We start from the raw sequence: 23,984 nt of genomic DNA, 5'->3' as shown, positions 1-23,984 counted from the left end.
GAGCCCTGCAAGCCCAAATCAGCTGGTACAGGCCAGCCACAGAAGTCTAAGTGCAGTGTAGACACTCCCTAAGACAAAGGTGAACTACAGAAGTCTCTCCTGGTACACATAGCTGCCCACATTTGTGCAAGTCCACGTGTGACTTATTATTCAGATTTAATGAGCTAATTTGCATCTAGCCATATGTGTAACCACTCCACGCTCCCCCAAAGCAGTGGTGGGGGTAGGGCATGGTCATTTGAAGTTGTGGCTGGGGTAGGTGAGTGGATGGTCTAGGGGGGTAGTTACTTGGCTGTTGGTATAACTGGGAGATGTGTGGGTACAAAGGCTAGGCGTAGTGGAGCTGCTGAGGACTAGTGGGTACTGGCATTACTGGGGCTCCTTGAGGGCAGGGGGCTGCTGGGACTTTGGGGGTTTCAAGGGAGCAGGTGGCATTTGGGTTCCTGGATGGAAGAGATTTGGTGCTGTTTGGGTAGTTTGGGGTTGGGAGTTTGTGAGGGGAGAAGCCTAGTGCAAGGATTGCAGGGGGAAGGAGGGAGCCTGAGGCCAGGATCAGGCCCTTCCCCTTGCGCTGATGCTTCCATCCTGTTCTCCTCCGGCTGCTGTCACCTCTTTATTATTCCTTCCTGGCCCTGATCCGACAGGGGGAGAAGGGAAAAAACACACGTGGCTGCCTGCTCTGTATGTGCCTCACTGATCTCTAGTGACAAAAAGGTGGAACCGGAGGGAAAGGCCTGCTGGTTCCTTGAAGCCTGCTGGATGTGTGAGAAGCTGAGATGCAGGAATGCATGGCAAGATTGCCAAATGCACAGCTGTCTCACAAGACCTGTGACTCCTGGCAGCCCCCCAAGGCATAGTTACCTTTACAGCCACCTAATGAATGGCACTCTGGACGTTGTTAGGAACTATTGCGCTGATTGTCTCTTGTAACTGACTAAGCCCTTGTACTTAGGGTATTTGCACCCATTCTTTTCTTAGTGTATGCTTCAATCCTTGTGTATCAATTGCATATGCAAGTGCTTATCAGTAGCCAAGACCCCACTAGGGTCTTCTAGTGAATGAAGTGCCTGCAACACTTTCTCCTAAGTTTGTTATATACCTGGCATGCTACAGAGTATCTGAAAGTTGCACAACACTCACAGCAACCTAACTGGATGGGGTCAAGTACAATGAGTTTTCAGGTGAAATTTGAAAACATATAGAGTCAATAATGCAAAGAGACACAGAAAGGCAGTTCAAGATAGCAGAGGAGAAAGCTCTTACCAATTATCACACCAACCTGTGTGAAGGGACAGAGAAGAGACCAATGCCGGATAACTGGAGGAAGCAAGGACGGACAGACAGACAGTGCATAGATTTGTCCTTGACACCTTTAAAGCATTGTGACAGAGTGGGAGCAGCCTAAGGCTGGCTCACCACTCTGTGCGATTTGGTCCAAATTGGGAGGTAATTGATTAGGACTGGTGATTAACCAGTTAACAAGGGGATTCAGCTCATCAGCTGATGACAGTTAAATGGGAGACAGGAAGCAAGAGAAGAAGGCTAGAAGAAGGGCAAAGTCACCTGGGATCTTAAAGAGGTAAGACCTCTTTCCCTAGCCTCTCACCCTGTGTCTAGAAGGGTCATTGAAGCTTGGGGAAAGCCTTATGATGAGGGGACATGAAGCTGTGTAAGACATTATAAATAAGTATGCCTTTGTGAACTTACATTACCGTGTGTGAGGACTGCTTCCAAGAGAAACGTAGGATGAGACACTTGCCCTATGACAAGCATATTTCCAAGATGTCTGGTCATCAGTGGTTTTTAGCATCTCTAGTAATACTAAAGGACAACAGAATGTAGGAACGTATTTGTTTAATTTCTGAGATGCCAATTTTGTGTGCCAAATCCAAGGGAGGAGACCTGCTTGTCTATCACTATTCTTTCAAATGATATTAAAATCATAAAGACAACATTAAAAATGAAGATGTGCATTGTGCTATCATTTAGTGTGGGTGCATTTTTTAACTCCAGTAATTAGTGAGCCCCGGCTTATCCTGTTGCTGCATCCCACTGATATCTTTGGATTAATAACAGCTAGTCTTAATTTCCTGAGTGAAGAAAACCAACCCCTGTCTTTCCAAAGGTATTCTGATTTTGAGTTTTAATCTATCAAATGACATCTGAGCTTCTGAAATTAGGAAAGCTGAAAAAGAACATTCACACTAGATAGGATCTCTGTATACATGTGTTGTGATAATGGTAACATATCCAGTGGGAATATAAATTCTCTGTTTGTGACTATGTCATAGATATAAAGAGCTGCTGAGAAACCATGCGCAACAAGCATAAGAATAGATCACATTTCTCCACCTCTGCAGGAATCAGTTCATCAGATAATCTCTTTAAAGAAATTCCACTACTATAATTTGCCTTTTTTGCTTTTAATGAACAATGAGATAATATAGAAGCTACGTTCAGTGATTCAGAATGATTTAGTTGGCAGGAAACCCATTAGTTTAAACATATTTTCCCATACTTTTCAGCACTATGTCCCGTCATCTGGAAATAATAGAAACCATAGTAGTAAATTCTGAAAGCTAAGAAAAAACATGCAAGGAGAGTTCATGCAATATTTACTGGTATGCTAATGTTAGCCTAGTCTAACCAAAATGAGTATTTCTCGGTAAACTTGGATTAGGCTGTCCTGTGAACAGATACAGAAGTGGTGTTAAAAACAAATGTGTTATATTTATATATTTATTTACATGACAGCATGAAAATAAGCCACGCATATGGATCCTGAATCAAAAGAACATGGTAAATGAGACTTTTCCTTTAGTTGCAGAAGATATACACTATTAGCTCTGTGTATGAGAATGCCAGAAAGAAAGGAAAATGCCACATTTCAAGTTTGTCTAATTTCCCTTTGCTTTTCAGTCTTAAAAACTCTTTCCCAAACTGAACATTTATCAATCTTTTTAGAGAAGTGTTGTTTTTTTTTAAATATGTAATTAATGCATTTTGGGGAACAATTTATATTTGCTATACTGCAGTAAGAAAGACGACAGAAGCCCTTTTATTAAACAATCTGACGATTCACTGACTGTAATTTTGTCCTCCACATAACAGGATACTATTTTTAACTCAAAATACTGTCCTTCAAACCCAACACAGCTTTCCAAAAAAAAACCCCACATAACAAGGCTCAGATGTTGAGTCTGCAGATTAGGTATGAGTGATATATACATTTTTAGTTTTTGAGACTGAAGGGGATATCTAAGGTCGATTTAATGTTTTAGTGAAGGCAGTTCTTCATCTCAGATTGGTTGTGGAAAATCCTCTATAAATCCATGAAAAATCTCCTTCTCAAGCAAGTAAGAAGGAAGGATGGGTGAAAGCATTATAATCTTATCTATCTTGGAAGCGTGCTAAGTCCAAAGCAGATAGCAAAGAGTTGCAAAAGGATCCCACAAAACTGGGTGACAGGGCAACGCAATCAGATGAAATTCAATGTTGATAAATGCAAAGTAATGAACATTGGAAAAAATAATCCCTACTATACATATAAAATGATGGGGTCTAGATTAGCTGTTACCACTCAAGAAAGATCTTGGAGTCATTGTGGATAGTTCTCTGAAAACATCCACTCAATGTGTAGCAGAAGTCAAGAGTTAACAGAATGTTGGGAATCATTAGGAAAGGGACAGATAAATCCATGTACGCCCCCATCTTGAATATTGCGTGCAGATCTTGTCACCCCATCTCAAAAAAGATATATTGGAATTGGAAAAGGCACAGAAAAAAGGCAACTAAAATGATTAAGGGTATGGAAAACTTCCATATGAGGAGAGATTGATAAGACTGAGTTTTCAGCCTGGAAAAGAGACGTCTAAGAGGAGATATGACAGAGTCTTAAATCCATTGAAATCAGTGAAGAAACTCCCATTGACTTCTGTGGGCATTGGCTCAAACCTTGGAAGAGAATGTAAATTAATTTCCCTCTTTCACTTCCAGAGGTGGTACCACTAGGTCAGCACAGTTTAAGGACCTGAAACCATTTAAAGCAGATGTTTAATTTAAAGTAGTCTCATGGGAGTCGATGGGACTACTTGCATGCTTGAAGTGTTTTGCTGGATCAGGGCCTAAGGCTACACCTATCCTGCAGCTGGGGGTGTGATTTACAGCAAATGTAGATGTACCCACACTAGCTTTATTCTAGCTAGCTTGCTAAAAATAGCAGTAAAGATGTGGTGGTGCAAGCTTCAGCACAGGCTGCACAAGTCTGCCTGACCCCCCTCTCCCACTCAGTACATACTCGTTTCTGCAGCCAGTGCTGAAAACCACACCACAGCACCCTTACTTCTGTTTTTAGAGAGCTAGATTTTGATTAAACAATCGTGGGAATGTCTATATGAGCTGCAAATCCCACCTCTAGGGTGCAGTGTAGCTAAGATGCTATGGAGATGTTTCCACCTTGGAATATGTGCTGTATCCACTCAGTGGATAAACAGAGGGATTTGCTCTCCACAGCTGTCCATCTGGCATCTTACGCAAGTGTTAAATTCACTCACAATTTAAAAAGAAATAACGCTCAAATAAAATATTTTATTTGCTTCTACATCATGGTTTGAATAAAACTCTTGACTAGAGAAGTTTATGATCTTAGAAATATGTGTATGCCTATCAGCACATCTGCTAGCATGAAGGACAATTTGGAATGTATTTGTATATGATCCAAGGAAGGTAAAGTTAAAAGAATGGGGATAGGAGAGAAAAAACAGACTGAAGGCTTTCCAACAATATTCCATCTACACCACAGATTTGGAAGACTGTGTGAGAGGAGAAACATTTAATGCCTTTCTTACTTTAAGATTTGTTTTATTGGCTTGGAACTACAAAATGCTGCATTTATATGGCGGGAATATTTGCTAAGAACCGATTTAGCTCGGCTACTATAAAATATTTTTGTTAGAAGTTAGTATTTGTGATGTTTGGGGGGGGAGAAAAAGAAAGCTCATCATACATATTAGTGGTCACTATGAACCACTGAACTTTCATGCACTTTTCACGTACATAAAGAAAACCCCAAAACCCTTGGTTTTGTTTTCTCAAAATCCACAAACATTTATAAATAAGATGCCCAAAGTCAAAGTTATACAGTCCACAAAGAAGACATTTCTGTACAAGAGATAATTACAGCATTCTCTGAACTATCTCCTTTGACAACTCTTTTAGATGCATACATTTTGTTTTGACAGTACATCCATTAAATGAAAATTCATACAATGAAAACAAAAGTTGAATATTCAAGCCAGAGATATTTGATAAAATCATTAAACTATAATATACATTTTAGTCAGTTCAAGTTGTAATAAGTTTTCATAGTTTGAAAATTGGAAACTCCAAAAAGAATAATAGAAAAAAATTACATTTTTTACAGAGTACTGTAATTTAAATCATACTTTGCATTCAAAGACAGAACACCCCAAATTAGTCTGAAAATTTGTTTTGGATGGAAGGAATGAAGGCACCAATTTCTAAACCATTTAAACATGTGCTTAAATCCATTCCTATTCAGCAACTCACTTAATTTCAGGAGGTGGCCAGTATGGGACTAATTGCAGAGATAATTGAACACTCATAGTTCAGAGACAACCTGAACAAATATATGTGTCTTGCATCATGCCTGCAGCTGGTAAACTCAGTTGCTAATTATTCTCAGTTAGAGACAAGGACCCTCTAATGAAAATGCTCTGCCCTCTTCCCCCATGAGGCAGTCAGCAATCATAGTGCTGAGGACAGTATATATAATTTGACTGATAATCAGATATATAGACTGAAACCTGAAGAGTCCCCGTTCATCACAACTACCATGGCGGGTCATGGGGGAGAGTCAGTCTCTGAGATATGGAGATCCTAGACCGTTTTCAGTTTTAAAATTAATGGCCAAGACCTTGAATTGGAAGTGATCTGCAGTTAATGTATTATATGGTGTATTTTTATGATGTGTGATTGTTGGTCCACGGTCCAGAGGATGGGCTTCCATATTCTGTACTAGCTTCAGCTTCCAGGCATCCTTCAAGGATAGCCTTATGGATAGTAGTCTAACCTAAGCATGACAAAGGTGAAGTCAAAGACTGCGTCTGAGAGGCCAGTATGCAACATTTTGGCCAGCCAAATAATAATATAAGGCATCCAAAGGGGTGTAAAAACGCCTCACAAGTCAGGAGTGGGTTAATGAGTAGGTGTGGACCCAATCAGCCCCACTCTGCAACACCTGCAGCTGGTATCAGGCTTCAAAGGAGGAGTTAAAAGACCCAGCTGAGTTGTTTTTTTGGCTGGGTGGGAGAGCAGATCTTGAGCCTTTGCTGTTGAAGAGAAGGCTGGCTAGGGACTGGAACTGGGCTGACTGCTGTGTGTGTCAGGGCATCCCTGAGTGAAGAGTTCACATTTTTTTGTATTTATTTTGGACTTTGGGTGCCCTGGAAGGAGTGGAACTTTTATATGACCTCGCTAGAGGGCTTTACATCACATCATCCTGGAAGGTGTTCAAGGCTGGGTAGATCAGCTGAAAACTCAGTCTGAAACACAGGCAGAGGCACTGCTACACCGATCTGTACCATAAGGGGGAGTGCTGGGAGGACATCTGGCCACAAGTTTTTTCTGGCAACTTCTCTTTTCTTGTAATACAGAAGGAAAGATAAGGCCAGTAACCATCAAATTGCAAATCAGCTTGAAAAATAGAAGACTAACACCCTCAAACTCCTAGCAAGTACTCAAAATGCAACTCACGGTCAATAAGCATTCCTTTCATTGCATCCAGACTGAACCTTAGCCAAAGAGTTTTCAACCAGGACCCTGCCTTGGACTGTCACTGGCATAGCAGGGAAACAGCACTATCTGGGCTCCAAGTGAAGGTGTAGTAACCTCACATATTGATAACCCTGCAGCCTATAGCATCTTGCATTCTCCCCTCCTGGTCTCACATTGGACAAAGGAGTTGATAAAAATGAATCCTGTAGAATTCCAAAAGTCAGGACATTTTTAGGAGAGGGCAAGTCCCAAAGGAACTGAATGAAGATTTCTTCAAGTAATTCCGTCCACCCCGCCACAAGCATCATCATCCACTAGCACCAGATGATCAATGTTATTGAAGACTGACAATAGATATAACAATACCTGTATGGATGTCTGATCAGTATCCAGTATTGTGAAGAAATTGTCCATTGTAAAAGCAGCATGGTCTCTATCCCATATCAAGATCCATGGCTCAATGGACAGAACATAAACAGACTGCAGGAAATCAAATGCTGTTGGAAGTTGGCTCACACCACCATCTCAGTAATTTTCCCCAAGAAAGGAAGGTAAGGGATAGGTGGTGGTGGTTGGTTAATACGTCTAGATAGTGTAATGAATCTGAGCCCCTGTATGTGGACTGCACATTTAGGGTAAGTTATACTTTCTGAGGAATGTGTTTAGACTACTTTTCTGAGCATAAGCAGCCAAACAGAAGCCTAGAGAGCTGCTTGTGTTTCTTGTGAGCTTCTGTTTCTTGCTTCTGGTTGGGGTTTTCTTGTAAGCCCCAAATTGCAACTGTGTAGACTGTTAAAATGAGCTTTTTTTCCTGCTACTGTGTCATGTCTCTTTCCATCCTCATGCTCAGTCTCACTGACAATAAACATCAACAATGGTTTCTTGAACAAAGGGTGGGCCGCAGTGTTTGTAAGAGTAGCTGGTACTAGCCTTTCCTAGGGGGGAGTAATGGGGTCCACAAACCCCATATTGAGTTTAGACAGAGGAGACAAGAAAACGTCTCCTGTTTGCAAGCAAGCATCTTGAAAACACCCCCATGCAGCTGCCAGAGCTGCCAGTTATGGAGACAGTTACTCACAGCTGCAACCAATGGGGAAAATAAGGTCTGCTATAAAGGAGGGAGTACAGAGAAGGGAAAGGAGGCAGAAAGATCTGGGACAGCAAAGGGGAGACAGCTGTGCACCAAGCTGCTTCCAAGAAAGTAACCAAGGGACTGAAGCAGACTACAAGACCTAAAATTAAAGAATTGCTAGCCTTAATTAGAAGTGAAGGTCCCGGTATTGACCTGATCAAAGACAAGCTGAAGTCAGCCCAGAGAAGGTAGTGCCCCTTAAAAGATCATGCCAAAAGAGCTAGACAGAGAGCCATTAAACATTTCCAGCAATCTTTTATAGGGAGACTGGTGATGTGAGTGACTTCAGGAGTTAACTAGTTGATGATAAGGCATGCTGATATGTTGAACTACTAATGAGTCTGTTTGGGTTGCAATCCTAAGTACAGATTCTCTCCAGTGCCCTGGCCCCAATGTAAATTAGAATAGTTTAAGGGCTGATTTAATTTGTGAAAGTTTACTACTGTCTATAAGCTCACACCTCCAACACACCCACTTACACCAGGGTGTAGTTAACCATCGGGCCAGCTTTATGCCAACTCAGAGTCCTTCCTGTGCCCACTGGGGCAAAGAAAGTAAATCCTAGTTATTGGATAAAAGTTCCTAGAATAAGGAACTAAAGAGTGTTTAAGCATTGCTCTGTCTGGATTACAAGATATTGAAAGCCAAATTAACGTGTCTGAAAACATATGTGTCTCCATTTTATTATGTATAGCTATAGTAGGATGGGAACAGTGGTTGAACAGTAAACAAAATGACATGCTGGTACACTATATGTGTTTAATATAGTTAGGTATTAAGCCAAGTAGTTTTCTTCGTGTCTTGTCTTTTTGATCTTTTTAATAAGTAGCAAAATCAAATAGGATAATTTTCCCAAAGGTATAGTTCTCCTAATTCCGGGAGGTTTTGTGATAGCTTTCTGCAAGTATGCTGCAAAGGTATGATCTGGCACTACTCATACATTTTCTCAGCCAGCAAGGAGCAGTACAAAAAATATCAGGCTCATAATGGCATCTGTAGAACACCACCTAGCAGTTATGATGGTGTGTGATTTGTCCTTGCTTGATACACAACACTGAGAACACGGGGAAACCACAGAAGCACATCTGGAGTCCGAATGTGTTTACTAACTACATACAACCCTACCTCCCAGAACCCTGCTTGAGCAGCCATACATGTGTAGCTAGGCTTGTACACTCTTACGTAGTTAATAACATAGTTATTTGTAACTCATGGTTATTTGTTTGTGATTTCCTCATATTGTTAATGCAGCATGGAAAGCAAAGACAAAACGGTGTGGCTAAATAATGCAGCAAAATCCTTAACGACAATATACACTGAGCAGCTTTGAGAGAGAATACACAGTTAACAGTTCAGAACAACATCACACATGAGCAAACATATAGATTTCAATTTATAATCCTTCAATTCCACAGATTAAATTAATTTTCATAGCCAGAGAGGATTGCTTAGTCATCTAAGCATTGAGTTTCAATTACTTAGTGTTCTAGGTCCCAGAAAGGTCCACTTAACCCTGTATGCGGAGATAGATAAACTGAAGACTGTGCAGTTAACTTTGAGCCATTCTTCAAATAAGACATTAAAAACTGCTACCCTCTCTGCTCCACAAGGTTGGCAAAAATCTTGTAAGAGTGGAGGCTTTCAACCCCAACTATTGTGTTTCAGGACTATAGCCAAAGGACTCAGAATTCAGGTAAACCCAAACAGACACAGATGTCTCAGTATTTGTATGTATTTGTTTGTTGCTCATGACACTTTTTGTTTCCTCAATCACCCATAGGATGTGAATTGTATTTGTCATTATATTTCCCATGTCAAGAAAATGAAATATGAAAAGACCAGTTTTCTTGGATGCACAAATGATTCCAAGTTACTAAAAATCCATGAGAAATATCAATACAATAACAAACAGTGGAACCTATGTACACTGCTGTTGTACAAGGCTTCTATGCACTGTTCTCATACTATATTTTCCACAAGACCCCTGCCTCATTCAGGGATGGACCTGCTCTGGGGAAGAATCAGGGTTGTGAAATGAAATCTGTGGGATCCCTGTTTCATTTGTTGTAGAATTTGTAACGTGTGTAGTAAATAGGGCAGGGATTGCAGGAAGAGAAAGATGGTCTCATGTGTAAGGCAGGTGGTTGTTGCCTTGGAGAACTGGATCCTATCCTTCTTCTATTACAGGATTCCTGTGTGATGCTGGACAAGTCACCTAAACTAAACTTTTCTTAGACGATCGCAAACTTTCTGTTCCTCATTTTCTGATTGAGATCCTGAGTCTAATTTGCAGAGGTGCTGAGCATTCACAACTGCAACTGAAGTCAATGGGAGCTGTGCTCTGAACATTTTAAGACATGATGCTAAGGACTCTGAAAAATCAGATCCTAGATGTCTCTAATTGGGGTTCCAAAATTAGTGGATACTTTAGATGTTGATCTCTCTGCCTCTGCTTCCCATCTGTAAAATAGGGATAACACCACCCCCTCAACTCATCAAGGTGTTGTGGAGATAAAATTTAATGCTTGTGAAGCACTCAGATGTTAGAGAGATGAGCACCATCAAAAAGCCAATAGGGAAATTAATAATTCTCTTTTCTGATCAGGGCTTAAATAGTGTGAAGTAAATAAGGCATAGGGCCGCATGTTGAACAACAAGGAGAAAACAAAGTATTGAATAGCTGCTCAGTAAGTGAGCACCATCCTTTCCTGTGCACTGAATGACAAAGGGTTTTGTGGAAAAAATAATAGGTGATCATGCGATTAAAGATTGTCATATATTTCATACACACAGATGCCTCAGTCTTCACTCTCATCTTTAACATTACTCATTATGCATCATATAGACATACCACAGTTGCAGTAATCAATAGATACTAGTGTAATTTTTCTTATTAAATCAAATTGGTTTATAATTGTTGTGTTCTGTCACCTGTACATGGCATTCAAATCAGCACCTTGCATTGCACAGGGTAAATCAACAAAGGGAAAGCTGTTGACAACACTTACAATTTTGACAATAACTTGGATGTAATCCACTAATTAATATGCACACAGTGAAATTTTGCTTTGTGATAGCTGTATTACAAATCAGCCTAATTCGTGTTCTTATAGTCAGGTTTTTTTGCTTACACTTAGAAAATAACTTGATTGGAAATAAGAAAACTGATGAGAGGGATTGAAACCTACCTCCCAGCTTAGTGCCCTGGGCACGGACTAATTCTAGCTCTCTGGAGCAATGAGTGTTTAATAATTTATGCACCTGAAAACAGCTTCCAGAGCTGGGAAGAGCTTGAGAGACACCCCACCCCAACCCAGAGTAGCCAATAGTCTAGTGGTTAAGGCACTCTCCTGGGTGGAACCCAAGTTCAAATCCCTGCTCCACATCAGCCAGAGTGAAAATCAAACCCAGTCCTCTCACATCCCCTCTCTTCAGTATTTCCTGCTGGCTAGCTTAGACAGCTCCCTGTCAAATTGTCCCCAGCTTCTTTTCCAAACAAATGCTCCAGTTCCACATGTGTTTTTACACACACCTTTATGATATAGCCAGAAACCTTTAATGAATGTTCAAGCCCCAGCTGCAGCAATGCAAATTCCCTGCCTTGTTATAATCTTAAAACAAGGCGATCCTGGTGATGCTGAGACTGTAAGTCAAACACTCTCTGTGTGCTGGCCACTAAGGCACAAACAAATCTGCCTGTAATAGATGTTCTTTTGAAATGTGCCTTCAAGAGATGCCCTGAGTGAACTTCTAAAACCAAAAAGCATAGACCTCTGTTCCAGATCATTAGCTGGTGTAAATCAGACAGCATAGCTCCACTGATGTCCAGAGAACAGCCCATTAGTCTACACCTGAGCTTCAGGATATTAGAAAATGTTTTTCCATGGTAGAGAATATTGACACCCACCCTTTGTCAGTCTTGTCTATTTATATTGCAATATAATTGATGTGAGAATCATCTGTTTCTATGAGTATGTACAGCGTCTAATGCAAAAGAGCTCTTTGAGTTATCTTTCTTGGGGTCTCTAGGCCATACTGTAATATAAATCATCAGTAATAATTGAACACCAAGGTTATTTCCCAGATTCTTTTTAAAATGCTCTGGTTGCAATACAGAAGAACTTAATAGGAGATTTACAATGGGACACAAGCCAGCAAATTATTGTACTGTACATAATATGCTAAATTCAGCAGTTTTCCTCATTTTGCAAATGTTATAATGCCTTAATTCAATGCTCTGTAATATACAGGACAGGACTACTTTCTACTCACAATCCACCTAACTTTCCCATGAAGCAAGCACAGATATAACTCATGGGTAGATCCCTGCATCTTCTTATTCATCTTTCACATCCACCTGCCCAAGCTAGTGTTTTAAACTGCCCTTCAGATATTACCATCCAAGCAAGAAGGGGGAATTGTTAGAGAAGGAAAGAAGGCAATTACAAGATGCACAGCAAATTCTAGAAGCCAGGTAGGACTTACCATCTTTTCCATCAAGATATGCAAAAATCCAAAATAAAAGGAAGGGAAGAATAGAGGTCTGACAGTGTTAGGGTTTAAAGGAATATCACTGGTAGACAATGAGGTAAGAATTTATAATATAATGAATATTTGATGTAGGAAATTTAATGAACACGCACTCCTGAGGCTCCTTAAGTGCTACAACCTAGCAGATATAATTTCATATTTTTTATGTGTAGCAGTAAAGGTTTTGACAGCTAGACAGAGTCCTTTCAAAATATGCTTTGAACTGTGAGATAATTTATATTATTAAAGCATAGACTTTGATAGAAATGTAAGGAGTACAATAGTATGCACGCTTCACATAGCAAAATATTACATTTCTGCAAAGATGCAATCCTGGCAAAACAACTAGAAGATGTAAGGGTTTTTATACAAACCAAAGCAAATCAATAACCATAAGATTACTATGATTACTTGTATAGGTTACTAACGTGTCCAGTAAATTATCAACAAATGCTTTTCAATAGCTCAGAGAAGACAGACATCCTATGACGTCTCATTTCCCTATCTAGATAACAAAAGCAGTTGGTGCGTGATACAGCATATTCTTAAAATGATTTAAGAATACTGCTGTTTTGCTTTCTTCTCCTTTCAGATTAAATGCTGCTTTCAGCTCAAAAAAGGAAATGTATGTTATAGATTTCTTAGAGAAGTGTATTAGAGTTCATAATTAGCAGAAGTGGTATAGGGACATACAGCACCATAATTCATTGGCAATATCCAACAGTGAGCTGGATCTCTAAGAAGAGTCCATGCCCCTTTGTTTCTTCCTTGGTTTTATCAGTGATTATGGGACCTGACTGAGAAGGGTCATGTGACTGAGAAGCAGAAGGAGGAATACTTCAGGCTCCTGGTGCCTTAATGAAAAGAGAGGCTTGGAGAGAGCAGGCTGTGCTTGTGAGATGCCCCGTTGTAGCCAGGGGAAGAGACCTGCCAGGAGGGACTGAGGTAGGAAGAAGCTTCTGGATCGGAAAGCAGAGCAGATTATTGAAGCCAGACAGGATGGCTGCATCCAGGGGGGGAGGGGGGAGATTGGACCCCCCAGTGCCTAAGCTGTGCTACTTTGGAGTTGGTGAATGAATGACCATTATAACACTGAGTAAGGGGGGATGGGAAGCCCCAAGAGGAGGGACTATATATTTTTTTAGGCTTTTATGTTGGATTCTTGTTGATTCTAGAGGAGGAGAAGTTTGCTTTGGCTGGAGGGCCAAAGTAATCTTCAAAGCTAACTTGAAGTGCTCTGTGGACAACTGTGGGAATGAAAAGACCACCCTTCCTCTCATTTTTTGCCAACTTGGGCAACAGAGACGTGGCGCTATAAAATTTCACACAGGAAACCATTAACTTTGATAGAATCATAGAATCATAGAATATTAGAGTTGGAAGGGACCTCAGGAGGTCATCTAGTCCAACCCCCTGCTCAAAGCAGGACTAACCTCAGCTATATCATCCCAACCAGGGCTTTGTCAAGCCTCAGCTTAAAAACCTGTAAGGATGGAGATTCCACCACCTCCCTAGGTAACCCATTCCAATGCTTCACCACCCTCCTAGTAAAAAACTTTTTCCTAATGTCCAACCTAGACCTCCCCCTGCAACTTGAGACCGTTGCTCCTTGTTCTGTCATCTGCCACCACCGAGAACAGCCTAGCCCCATCCTCCCTAGAACCCCCTTTCAGGTAGTTAAAAGCCGCTATCAAATCCCCCCTCACTCTTCTCTTTTGCAGACTAAACAAGCCCAGTTCCCTCAGCCTCTCCTCATAAGTCCTGTGCTCCAGCCCCCTAATCATTTTGGTTGATCTGAATCTTCTTCCAATCAGTGCCAGTCATATAAGAAAAGCCTTCTCAAATCCAGGTCTCCAATTGCAGTACTACATTCTGAGGTGAGCCCTGCTTCTGACCAGTGCCACTGTGCAGTGTCCTCCCTTGCCAAGTTCCAAAGGGTAGGGTACCAGCTTCCTTCAAAAATTCTCCAAAGCAAATACTTGGGACACAGCTACCTACAAACACGTAGGATCTCAGGTGGCAGCTGATACCTTTTATATCAGGAAGGGGACCTGCTACAGCAATAAGCTATAGTTGCTATGCCTATAAAAGAAAATAGCCTCCCCATGTAGCTATTTTGCTCCCCTCCGACTGGGCAACAGTATAAACAGAATAGTAAATATAGCATAATTACCATGTTTCTGCAGGGAACTACTGACAACAGTCCTACAGGAAGAATATGGATCTGAGAATAATTATGTCCCATTGCAAAGAGAGTCCTAAATTTGAAACTTTGGAAGATTCAAGGCTGGAGAAGTCAAAACATATAGATACACACAAGTTTCATCCACACAAGTTACTCATCTGAAAGGCTTTGATCCTGTTCTGTTGAAGTCATTGATAAAGCTCTCATTTACTTCTTTGGTGTAGAATCAGAGCTAAGGAGACTATATATTTAACACATGATTAGCTCCAGGAGGTGGAAGCTTCCAAATTTTTCAAATCTGGGTGCCTCAAGTTATACCCATATGTAAGAACCTAAATAAGTGTCCTAGTTTTCAGAGGTACTTATTTCACATTATGAAATGAGTGGTTGCTTAGCATCTCTGAAAATCAAGTCTTTTATTTAAATTCCCTTTGTATGGATTTAGAAGACAAATTTTAGATACCAGGTTTACAAATTTTAGCCTTGGACTGTAGAGGAGAAGCGCTAATGATATCAGCTGTAATCTACTGTCTAGGGAACTGGTTTATATTTGGAAGCATCCATGAGTAGTGCAGAAGTAGAAGTTTCCAAGCCTGCTGAGAAAATAGTGGTATTTCCCCCAACTGATGTAGATGCAATTACCACACCTGTGAAATTCCTGAGTACCAAACATCCTTTACAGACCTTAAGGAGTCATGCAGCCTTGGTATAGGCTGGAGAGCCATATCAAAGTGTAATGCAATCTATAATACCTTTGAAAATATCCTTCTTAGTAAGATGAAGTTATGAGCTTCTTCACAAAGAACCTTGATGAGTTACTGGCCAAAGCGTGAGAATAACATGCCTCTTTAAATGCACATGTTGATAATTGTATAGCTATATGCAAATCAAAGAAATCTAAGATTTAGTACCAGCAGAACTCGAACTGGGCCATACTGGATTGCCATATTGATACTCTTCTTGAGATTCCCGTCTTGTTCTTCAGTCTCTCAGCTTTCATTTTAAAGAAATAAATAATGTCTATCTCTTATGTTTTTTCTATAAAACTGTGAAAATGTGAACTGGGTGTGAAGAGATATGGTAATGTCTCCCTGAGTTAGCAAACAGCCTGAAACAATATTTTTGTGGTGTGAGGTACATACATCTATCTGTGTGCCATGTTAACCCCGATGACACATGATGATTAGACTGTCAGTATCTGTAGTGTATAGGAGTTGGGTACTATCCCTTTAAATAGTTTGAGCTTCCTAGTAGACCTCACTATCTTCTGCATTTCTAAACCCTGAACCACCAGAACCCTGCCAAAGCTGCAGTGTATATATGTCTCTAGGCCTTGTGTGCTGTATGTGTTCAATAAACACAGTTATTTGGACCCAAGTGCTCATGTGGTTCCTTCCACTTAAGCATGTTGTGTAAAACATAAGATATGTAGCCCCTCCCCCACGTTGTGACTCAAGCCTTGCTATGACCCAAACCTCTCCTTGCATGTGTCCTGGGTTCTTTTTCTGATGCCTTCACCCAAGGTGATTCCTCTCTGTGCCCAAGACACAAGGGGTGCTGTGCTACTCACAGGCAATAGTATAAAACCCACTACATAAAAAACAATAAAGTACATCAATACACACCCGAGTAAAGAAATGACACACCCAAAACCAATTGTATAACAAAGGGGAACTTTATTGGGAGCAGAATTGGGGAAAGGATTAGAGTTAACTAATAATTGCTAAACCTTTACAAATCAGCCTATTCTGCACCTCCCACATTTTTTCCCAGCTCCCTCTCTGGCATCTTCCCAGGTAGATGGCATACTGAACATGAGTCCAGAAGTGAGTGCTATTTTTCTGTGAATGTTAGCCAGCTTAAGCCAGAAGAGTTCCCTTCCTGTGTCTTTGCCCCATGAGTGGGGCAGCATTCTCTCCTGGCTCCCTGGCCTGGAGTCCTGTGGAAGTCATGGCTGGCTCTCAGTAGCCAGCACAAATCAGATCTCTGCCACTCTGGATGCTTGTCTTTTCAGAACTGGAAGTTCCTGACCCATGCACTAGATCCCACAGCAGTTCAAAGACTCCCTTCGTGGTGAGTGGAGTTAATCAGGGACTCCCTCAGCTGTTCTGCTTCTCGCTCAGCTCCCAAGCTCAAAACGGAAACTAAAACTTGTCTCCTGTCTCTGAGTCAGGCTCTCCCCTCCCATTAAGGGCCCCTCCCTTGGCTCATCATTGGCCCAGTCAATTGCTTGTCCAGATCACCCCATGAAGAACCCTCCCTATTGGCCTCAGCAGGAGTTTAGTCCATTCTGTCCCCATCCCTGACTCCAGGCATGTTGAGAAATGGTGTCAGAGACTCTGGTAGCCCTTACAGTTGTTGTCCCTTGGGGAGGAACACCTAGAGCAGTGTTCTTCCATGGGTGGCCCATGATGGCCTTCCATTTGGCCTGCCAGGCGTCAGCTGTTCCTTTCCCATCCTCTGGGGTTTCCACTGTAAGAGTAGCCTGGCTTCAGCTCCACTCTGAGTTCCCAGCAGCTCCATCCGCTTGGCTGTGCTTCTAGAAGGGGAAGGGGAGCACAGGAGCTGGAGTTGCAAGGACCCCAGTTCACAGCAAGGGGCAGGTAGCTTGTCTGCCCTGACAGTGGAGCTGCCATTTGGGAGCAGAACCAGGCCTCACCGACTTCCCCCACTCTCGCTATCTTCCTCCTACCTGCCCCCACTCAACAGCACTAAAAAGGATCCTGTCCCCTGGCCCTCTTTCAACCCTTGGGTCCTGAGGATTTTGGGTCCTCAAATGATCCTGGAAGACATGCTGCTACTTCAGACCATCAGGATTTTTAATTAGCTGAAATTCAGCTGAATGGATTTCACTTGTCTATGGCATGATGGTAAACAGCGTGAAACTAAACTGAAATTTATCCCAAAATGCGTCCCCGATTGGACTAGGAGTCTGAATGCCATTCAAAAGCAGACATCTTTGGCATGTGTGCCCTAGGTTGCCTATCCCTGCCAGTTAGGTGAAGTAGTGGCAGCTTTGGTCCACCAAGATTTGGACACTGCCTTATCCGGCCCACCAGAAAATGTAATTGAATACCACTGTCTTAGAGGCCCAGTCTGGGATTCCAGGGTAAACTGCAAGTGGAGGCTACAGCTATAACAGTATTAACTATTTCACTGCTTATTAAAGCAGGTAAGAGAGAAGAGGGATGATCATCATATAAAGATTTCCACAATGTGTTGTGATGCTGGATCATTCTGGCATCACAAGTGCCTGGTGCTGAGGAAAGTCCTACCATTTATTTTTCCCCTGCTCCCTGTGCCAGGAAGAAGGCAGGGACCCATGTCCTCAGCCAACAACCACACACCCCCACCAGAGGATTTAGCAGCAGGAGCTGGGGCTGTCCCATTCCTTTCCCAGGGGCTGGGAATCCATCTCCCCTAGCAAGTGGTACCAGGGATCCAATTTCTCCTAAGCAACAGACCTGTGGTAGTCTGGTCTTCTCTGGTTGTTGGTAGGGTCCAATCAGTTATCTCTCTGTCTCTCCCCTGGCTGCCTGCAGACTCAGGCAGACACCACTACTTCAGCTACATTTGGTTCACATTTTCACACTTTTCTTTACAGCCATGGGGGGTAGAAGTACAATTTTTTTTTAATTAAGACTTACACATCACATAACCCTGAGATCTACTGTCTGCACATCTAAACTGTGCCTTAATTTGGCCCTGCCAAGAAATGTGTCCAAACCCTATTGAGGGGGACGCAAGACTGGACCCGAACAGAAAGCACACAGTATCTATTTGATCAACCCCAACTGCTGTGAATAGAATAGGGTCAATTTTGGCATTGCTTGTGGGCGGAGCTAGGGAGCGTACCGCTGCTTTTATTTTCCCAGACTGAGTATGGCAGCATAGCAGGCACCACCCCATTATAAGGGATTTAAACTGCACCTTCCAGCTGCTTCTGTACTGTTTCCAATCGACAGCTGTTTAAGTCAAAGCACAGACTCTAAACAGACCCCAAAACCCTTTTGCAAAGTGAGAGAGCGTGTTTTTGCCTCCATCTGCTTCTTAAAACAAGGGGTTAATGAGCAATACAGTACAGCAGCCAGTTGTGAGCTGCATACCACGACAGGATGGTAGTAGAGAAATACTGTAACAACTTCTTCGGAAAGCCCACAACCACTTGTGGAGCAGCTTAATAATTGCACAGAAGGGCACTTTTTCCTGACCCCGTCCATCCGAGGAAGTGCAATTTTGATCTGGTTCAGCTCACACAGTCCCCTGTTGTGCTCTGTTAAAATACTTCATAGGTGCAAATTATATACAAAAAGATGCAAGAGCCCAATGTAATGGAAAACTCAGGCATACAAAACCTTTGAAAACTTATCCTGGAATGAGCATTTGCTGTTGGAAAAGCTTTATTAGTATATTTTTATTTACTTTCATTTCATTTTTAAGAAAATGAAAACTGGAGACTAATTTAAAAAGAAATTGTCAGCAATATTTGCCTTCAAGAAAAGTTATGAGAAAAACTATCTTGTCCTGGTAATCTGATGTCTCTTGTATTAACAAAATCATCAATTACCTTATCTAAATGAAATGGGCCATGTATATGAATAACTACTTGTGCCTCATACATGTAAAATTGCTCCAAACTTCAGACAATCATAACACAAAGCAGTGATTTTTGTGCTGATTGGGGGAAAGTGAGATTATGCCTCACCTGCTGTAAAGGGCTCAAACTGAGCTTACAAGAAAAGTGAAAATTATTGTGGCAAACCATAGTACTCACTACAGGTTGTTTATCCTAAAACAGTGATGTGTGAACCTTGGAGGCCCAAAATGTTCAGAAATTCAGACCTCATTTCAAGGTCTCCTTTCTATCCCTATTCGCCACACTCCATTCTTCCATCATATCAGACCACATTCTTTACCTTTCCTCGAAATCTTTTTTCACTCCACTAAACATCTCTTTTCAGCCTACAATAGGGCTAGGATTGCCACTATCCCTTGTGTGCTCCAACCAGGTGCTCTGTTGAGAAGAATCCATTTGCATAACCTTGGACCTTGGCATATCAAGCTCCTCAACTTTCCCCTGGCTTGTCCAGCTGTATTCTGAAAGATAGAATCAAGGAAACACAATTTTCATGATTATGAAAAGCCATTGTATTAAAAATTAAACGAGGACGATACCTCACAAAACAATAATTAATTTGAAAATATTTGAGCAGAAGATGAAAAATGTGATATGGGTGTATAGTAATAACACTGTAGAATCATAATGGAAAAATTCTCTCTCTTTCTCTCTGAGTTTTGGTGTCTAAAAATGACCATAAATTCATGACTGCAACTCTGATAATATCAAATGAAAAGTAGCCATACAGATTATTGTTCAGATACCAATGACATTGAATTCACTGTCTGATTGTTGTTAGAAGTTTCCCACCTCTCTTTTAAGTGGGAAAGATTCAGTTTTGTATAAAATTATCTTTAAAAGGTACATTCATAACTAAATCCCAGTGAAGCTCCCACTGATCTTAGTGGAGTTACACTAGAGATGAATTTTGTGCCTTGTGTTTAAAATTCCTTTTAGAGTTAACATTTCAGTGAGTAACATTATTGTACAAGTAACTCTTGCAAAAGAGCATTGAAGCTGAAGATATTAAGATAAATGTAAACATTTCAGATTAGATTTGCAGCAGTCGTCAGGGGGAATTTGCTCAGGCCTCTTTCTTTTAATTGACCTGAAGTGTTAACCTTTCATTGAGTTATTATTCTGAGTTAAAAATTACAGGGGTTATTTTCTCTGTGATTATTATAAAGAAAGTCATGAACAGCTAGATTAGAAATTCTGTGTTTGTGTCTGGATCATATGGAAATAGCTTGGAAAAAATAGCTCAAGCTATATCACCTAGCTGTGGTCAGACTAAGATCTTTTTGTTCCTTATCTACAAGGGAGTGGGGAAAGATGCCTGATATTAATAAATGTAAAAAATTAATTATCTTATGAAGTATCTCAATGTGCAATTGCCTTGTGCAGTCATGGTATAGAGTCAAATTGTTCAAAGTGTATTCCCTTTCTGCAGTGGAGTTTCCATGTGTAAAATATCCACCTGCAAATCTGAATACTTGCATCTCTAACCACCTGATTACAGATGCAAAAAGGCAAATACAAATTTTGAACTCACTCCTAGTGTTGTATAATATGTAAGAATAACATGAGTGAACTTAATGACAAGCTCAGCTTGGGCAATTTGAAATTATTTGCTTCACTACAAGCTGGAACTCTTTATTTTATTTATTTATTTTAAAGTGTGTCTAGTTTCACCTGTATCAATGAAATAAAAATGCTACAAAAAAAGTCCCATGTCTTTTCTTGGCTCTGTCCTCTCTCTCTCCCCTCACACCCACCAGTAAGTTGGTTTATCTGTTCTTATAGACCCTAATTCTGAATTCTTTAGTCAGACTGAACTCTCATTGATGATGCCAGTAGGAGTTTAGCCTAAGTATGGACTGTATGATCAGGCCCGAAACAAATTGCAGCAAATTTAGTCTTGAAAGATCATGTTCTTTCTACTCAGACAGAATATCAAAGGTGACCAAACTGGGTCAAGTTCCTGACCCCAATATCTATTGAAGTCAGCTGAAGACTCCCATAAATTTCAGTAGGGTTTGGATCAGGCCTCAAATGATGAAGCCCTTACTCATGGGAAACTCACATTGACTTCAACAGAAGTTTGATGTGAGTAAGGGCTGAGTAGTAAGGACCCGATGTTTTGGCTCTCTTCTAAGCCTAATGCCGACTCTTACTGAACGTATAGCCCAATGAACTCATAAATTTATGGCTCTTTGAGACTTGGATAAGGCTCAAATTGATATAAAAGGTGAAGTCCTATGTAATTTTAATTCCCCTTATGATAAAGTACTGCAGTATTCTATGGGAGAGATCCAAAACATAGAACTTAATAATAGTGACACCGTAGTACTGCTGCAAGTACAAAACAGCTTTAAAATAAGGTTAAGCCCATCTGTTCAGACAATGATTTGTTGAATAATGGAAACTAAATCCTTCTTTCCAGTTTCATGCAAGAGAAGCTGAGGAACCGTTCTGAAATAGAACAAAGGAAACAAATTGGAACTATCCAATTGTATAATATTTTTGAGCTGCAGTTTCGTGAAGCCTTACGGTAATTTAACACATGTCATAGAGCACTTGGAAATGTAATAAAAACCTTGTTTATAACCAATGAAGCTTTGGGCCAAAGCATTCATGTGAGACTCATCTGATCCTTATAGATGACGACCTTAGAATCTGTCTCCATCAGGAAGAACAAGAAGATTTATTGTTCTAGGGATTTATAAGCACTGCAATACAGTTCCATAGGCACATAGTGTGTGTGTGTGTGTGTGTGTGTGTGTGTATACCTGAAATGAGCCATATGTAGATCTCACTCTTCTGTGTGGAAGAGAGGGGAGTGCCGCCTCCCACCACAGTTTTTCCCCTTCTTCCCCAAGTGGATACACCTCTGTTAGGGTGCACATAGGCAGAGTGGAGAGGACTGGGCCAGGGCAAGGGAAGTGCTGCAGTACCATCCCCTGATTTCTTCCTGGATTTCTGAACTGAAAATACAGGTGGCAGGTTATACACCTGAGAGATTCTTTCTCTCTGGGTCTCGTCTGTGTCTTCCTCTACAGAACAACCCAAGTAAGGACAGCATGACTTCTTTTGAAACCATTTGCAGGTAGGAAGGTGGGCAAGTGGGATGGATCCTGTCTCAACACTAATGAGGGTTCCATCTCCCAGAGATGCCTAGGATTTAGCTCCCAAATCTGCAGCTCCTCAAACCCGTGACACTGTGAATGTCTGAAATCAAACCCTAAGAGTTTGTCATGGAATTTCCCCACCTCTTATCCACCTCTCTTGAATATTTCTACGGAGCAGTGGTTGTCCTCCAAATCTTAGGCCTGTTGTACATTAAACAGTTTGGTTGACCCAGTTACATCACTTGGGTGTGAAAAATATACACCGCAAGGGACATAGTTAAGCCAACCTGACGTCCAGTGTAGACAGAGGTGGATTATGTATGAAGAACCCCTCCCATCAGCATGCATAGTTTTTACACTGCAGCATTTCAAGCATAGACAAGCCTTTAGTTGTGACAGGATAAATAGCCCAACAATGGGAAAACCCTGGAGAGAGGGATCTGGGGAAAGAAAAACTTCCTGCACAGAATTTTCTTCAAATTCTTCTGTCAGAATATTGCAGTTCTGCTTCCCTCATCCTCAGCACATACTCCTGCTTCTTACATATTGGAAACAGAACTCAAATTCTACACCTCAGAACTGTCATGACCCTTCTGCTATTCTATCTAACTTACAGTCTGCATGGCTTCAGCGGAGCATGATAGAGCAGATGTCCCTGAAACCCCCTACAAGGGGCTTTGCCATGTGGATTGGGTTGTGCTAGACAATACAGTTTCCATTTGAGGGATGGGTGAGATGAAGTGCTTCCCCTCTATCCTTTATTATCCCATGCCACATGTGCATCTAGATCATATGGACAGTCCTCTATTAGTCCAGGAAGAGAAAAAAAGTGCTCTGAATGCATCCAAGTTCTATCCATCTGTCAGGAGAGACAAGGTGGGTGAGGTAATATCATTTATTGGACCAACTTCTTTTGGTGGAAAGGACATGCTCTCAAGTTTCAAAGAGCTCTGCAGGTCTGGAGAAGGAAATTAGAATGTTCAAGCTAAATACGAGATGGGACAGTTTGTTGAGCATAAGGGGCTCACACATGTTATAGAAGACCACTTAAAATGAAGTGGACAATGAACACCTTTCCAATCATAGGACAATAGAGGGTTGGTAAACTGCAGGGTGTGCAGATTTCTTTTGAGGAAGAAGGCTGAGTGGTCAGATATAGAGTGATCGCTTTGTAAAAAGTGTTTAACTATGGATGATAGGGGTTTTTTTTCGGTTGTTTGTTTTTTTCCCCATTTTTCGGTGTGTGTCCATATAGTTGCTATTGGGGTATTTGATGGACTGGATGAGGTGCACCACATGTGATATGTATGCATAGGACCCATGGATCTTGAAAGGTGTGTTGTGGGGGTATTGATTATCATAGCAGTGGAGGATATGTCTGCAGGTTTTGCTTCTGTTCTGACAGGAGCTGGCGCTGCTTTGAATTGGAGAGCCCTGGTCTGTGGGGAGCTTGCTTCTGATGATGAGTTGGGTGGCTATTTGAAGGCCACAGGATGGGATTTGGGAAAGTTTTCTTTCAGAGTGTGATCCCCATCAAGTATTAACACTGCATTCCTCTATACAGTCACTTATCTGGGCCCTATAATCATAGTATCT

Source organism: Emydura macquarii, unplaced genomic scaffold (assembly GCF_026122565.2).
Source record: "Emydura macquarii macquarii isolate MOO-44397 ecotype Brisbane River unplaced genomic scaffold, CSIRO-AGI_Emac_v2 contig_3062, whole genome shotgun sequence".
Lineage (NCBI taxonomy): Eukaryota > Metazoa > Chordata > Testudines > Chelidae > Emydura > Emydura macquarii.
Note: the sequence above shows the minus strand (reverse complement) of the source record.